The following is a 4263-nucleotide window of genomic DNA, read 5'->3' on the forward strand; positions in this document are numbered from 1 at the left end:
TGGCCATGGGAAATTGTCCCATAGTGTCCAGGGATGTGCAGGTTAGGGTGGATTGCCCATGGGAAATTGTCCCATAGTGCCCAGAATGTGCAGGTTAGGGTGGATTGGTCATGGAAAATTGTCCCATAGTGCCCAGGGATGTGCAGGTTAGGGTGGATTGGTCATGGGAAACTGTCCCATAATGCCCAGGAATGTGCAGGTTAGGGTGGGTTGGCCATGGGAAATTGTCCCATAGTGCCCATGAACTTGCAGGTTAGGTTGGGTTGGCCATGGGAAATTGTCCCACAGTGCCCAGGGATGTGCAGGTTAGGGTGGATTGGCCATGGAAAATTGTCCCATATTGCACAGGTATGTGCAGGTTAGGGTGGATTGGCCATGGGAAATTGTCCCATAGTGCCCAGGGATGTGCAGGTTAGGGTGGATTGGTCATGGGAAATTATCCCATAGTGTCCAGGGATGTGCAGGTTAGGGTGGATTGGCCGTGGGAAATTGTCCCATAGTGCCCAAGGATGTGCAGGTTAGGGTGGATTGACCACGGGAAATGAAGGCTGACAGGAATAGTGTGGTCTGGGTGTAATGCTATCCAGAGGGTCAGTATGGACTCAATGGGCCGAATGGCCTACTCCCACATTTTCGGGATTCTAGGAGAGACAATATTGTCTTGCCGAAAGCCAATAGATGAAGGATTGAGTTGGTGGCGGCAATATTTATGGACTCCCATGTTTACTGACAGAGTCACACATGAGGAGCACAAATCTCCTCTCTCAGCCCCCTGCAGTTTGAGGTTATACAGAGGGGTACAAACAAAACCCCAATTAATGTCCACACTGCCTCGTAATAAATCTCATTAACATACAATGAGAATCTGATTGGAGTGAAATGAAACACCTCGATACCCAACTATATCAACTGAAGTTCTCTCTCCTCCTCTCAAACTGAATGTAAAGCTCCCTCTACACTGTTCAACCATCAAACACTCCCAGGACAGGGACAGCACGGGGTTAGATACAGAGTAAAGTTCCCTCTACACGGACAGGGACAGCACGGGGTTAGATACAGAGTAAAGTTCCCTCTACACTGTTCAACCATCAAACACTCCCAGGGACAGGGACAGCACGGGGTTAGATACAGAGTAAAGCTCCCTCTACACTGTCCCCCCATCAAACACTCCCAGGAACAGGGACAGCACAGGGTTAGATACAGAGTAAAGCTCCCTCTACACTGTTCAACCATCAAACACTCCCAGGGACAGGGACAGCACGGGGTTAGATACAGAGTAAAGTTTCCTCTACACTGTCCCCATCAAACGCTCCCAGGCCAGGGACAGCATCGGGTTAGATACAGAGTAAAGCTTCCTCTACGCTGTCCCCCCATCCCAGGGACAGCATGGAGTTAGATACAGAGTAAAGCTCCCTCTGTGTAGTCTGCACAGGAATGTTGGGGCTGAATGGCCTCTCCATTTACCATTGTCATCAAGCAGCACGTTCTCCGGTTTGAGGTCTCGGTAGATGATACGGTTTTGGTGGAGGTGCTGCAGGCCACAGAGGATCTGGGCGGAATAGAAACACGCTCTGGCCTCATCAAAGCCTGGCATCTTCTCATTCACATTGTAGATGTGATACCTGTCAATGAGAAACATTGTACCTGTCAATGAGAAACAGTTAGCAGGAGGGAGGGCAAAGAGGAAGTGCGGGATGCGGGTACAGTTACCATATTTAAAAGGCATGTGGATAAGTCCATCAACAGGAAATGTTTGGAGGGATTGGGCCAGGAGTAGGAATGTGGGATTAATTTGGATTGGAAGGAATCTCAGTGCTGAGAGAGTGGGCACTGTCGGACGGTTAGTGCTGAGGGAGTGCTGCACTGTTGGAGGGTCAATGCTGAGGGAGCACCATACTGTCGGACGGTTAGTGCTGAGGGAGCGCTACACTGTCGGAGGGTCAATGCTGAGGGAGTGCTGCACTGTCGGAGGGTCAATGCTGAGGGAGTGCTGCATTATCGGAGGGTCAGTGCTGAGGCAGTGTTGCACTGTCGGAGGGTCAGTTCTGAGGGAGTGCTGCATTGTCGGAGGGTCAGTTCTGAGGGAGTGCTGCATTGTCGGAGGGTCAGTGCTGAGGGAGTGCTGCACTGTCAGAGAGTCAGTGCTGAGGGTGTGCTGCACTGTCAGAGGGTCAGTAACATCTCAGGTTAATACAAGTGTTTGCATGGACACTGCTGAATGCGGATCCGGGGCCAATCTGTGCCTCTGTGTTGGGGTAAAATCATTTAGACAGATAGCTCTTCATCGCTTGTAGGGACTTGCTGTACAATGACTGGTTGCTGAATTTCCTCCCTCACAACAACGACAGTGTTTCTCTGAGCTGAGGATGAAGGCGATGCCAGAGAAATGTAAGTCTTTCTTTCTGATGAGCCCACTCCGTTCTCCTTCCCTGACCCTAACTTCATCGACAGAAGCACCTGCTCCAGGTACGCTCAGAACAGAATCCAAACAATATATGGTCGAGAAGGTGGGATTATCAGAGCTGTGTTGGTGGCGGGTGTGGGAGAGTGTCAGGGTTGGGGGGGGGGTTAAATTGGAGAGGCCTGACTAAGTGCTGGCAGAGACCCGAAGGGCTGAACGGACTCATTCAGCACGCTACGAATCTCTGACTCTCAGACACGTGACACTTTTCGAACAAATGGATGTGTGGCCAGCTGAAAGTGCACAGATGGACCTTCGATGACAGGTGTCACAGTCCACGTGGACACACAGTGTTTGACCTCAGACCTGCCAAATCCTATCTTAATCTGATTCCGAGCTAATCCGCGTGGAAATTCGGATCCACTGCTGCGATTGATACAGAAACATCCTTGGAGAGAGGCTCAACCAAACATCATGTTGTTCCCCACTCCCCTCACACCTCCCCCACTGAAATCTTGCCTTCTCTCAGCATGGGCAACAGCCAACCGGCGCACAGCAAGATCCCAGGGGCATCTCTCTTGCTGTCCTGCGCCATCTGTTGGGTACAAAGTGGGCAACTAGAGGCAGAAAAAAAGTGCTGGGCCCAGCATTTGCCCCCTTGAGAAGGTGGGGGGTGAGTTGCCTTCCTGACCCGCTGCAGTCCATGTGCTGGAGGGTAGACCCACAATGTCCCTGAGGGAGGGAATCCCAGGATTCGGACCCAGCCACACTGAGGGAACAGTGATATATTTCCAAGTCAGGATGGTGAGGGGCTCGGAGGGGAACTTGCAGGGGGTGGTGTTCCCATGTATCTGCTGCCCCTTATCCTTCTAGATGGAAGTGGAGCAAAATATTAAAGGGTGCAATGGTTTGTGCTGGATGCAGAGACCAGGGAGTGCAGCAGGGTCCAACAAGTGAGATCCCAGTGTGAAGCTAAGAAACATTCTGAGATACAGAGGGTGGGAGAAATGTGGAACTCTCTTTGGTAAACAATCCTGCAACAGAGGGCCTGAGGGATTTGTGATGAATGCAGCTCAGTGGGAGACAGGGAGTAGGTTAGCCATGAGTGGAGGGATAGGTTACAAGGGGATGAGTGGCCTCAACTTTTCCAGTGTGGAAGTCAGATACAGGGTGGTGGGTTTTAAACTCCACGGGGTCGGAATCACTCGGAAAAGTCCAGCCAGTGGTGAGAGACTGAGGCATGGAGAGAGGGACAGGATTGGTGGGAAGCCGGGGTTCATGGTGGGAGACTCTGGGAGCAGTGTGTTTGAGGCACTGGGCTCTTCAGGAGGTTAACGCTGTCAGCTATGCTGGAACACGTTTCAGTGACTGATGGATTAATGAGGGGATATGTTTCTTACCTGAGGTCACCCCCACTCATCAAGGTCATAACCAAACACAACTCCTGCTTTGTCTGAAACGCGTAAGCCAGAGTCACAATGAAACGACTGTGAACCTTGGCCAGAATCTGTTTCTCAATCTTCACAGCCTAGGGAGGGAGAGAGAGGGCAGGAGAAGAGCATGAGACACTCACAATCCAGTCGGAGCCCAAATACCACTTTTCATTTGCATAGCACCTCTCAGGAAGCCGAACATCCCATTCCCCGGGGCAAACCTTCGGCTCCGATGCGATATTACGGACCGGCGATCATAACGAGATTGATATCAAGGAGCGTCTTAAAGGATAAGACACAGAGAGAGACACAGGGAGGGGATCAGAGAGGGGGTTCCTGAGCTCGGCGCTCAGGCAGCTGCAGGCACTGCCCCCAATGGGGGAGCGATGGGAATCGGGGGAAGTTCAAGGGGCTGGAATTGGAGGAGGT

General features: G+C 51.6%; 1 long non-coding RNA gene across 1 annotated transcript; it reads right to left on the minus strand.

Annotated features, from left to right (window-relative positions):
• Positions 1 to 1459: 1459 nt before the first annotated feature.
• LOC122546811 lies at positions 1460 to 4109 on the minus strand. Its single transcript, XR_006310813.1, has 3 exons — positions 4018 to 4109; positions 3802 to 3929; positions 1460 to 1622 (listed from the first exon to the last, which is right to left on the minus strand). It is a non-coding gene; the product is annotated as an uncharacterized LOC122546811 (long non-coding RNA).
• Positions 4110 to 4263: the final 154 nt, after the last annotated feature.

Source organism: Chiloscyllium plagiosum, unplaced genomic scaffold, assembly GCF_004010195.1.
Source record: "Chiloscyllium plagiosum isolate BGI_BamShark_2017 unplaced genomic scaffold, ASM401019v2 scaf_10099, whole genome shotgun sequence".
Taxonomy (NCBI): Eukaryota; Metazoa; Chordata; class Chondrichthyes; order Orectolobiformes; family Hemiscylliidae; genus Chiloscyllium; species Chiloscyllium plagiosum.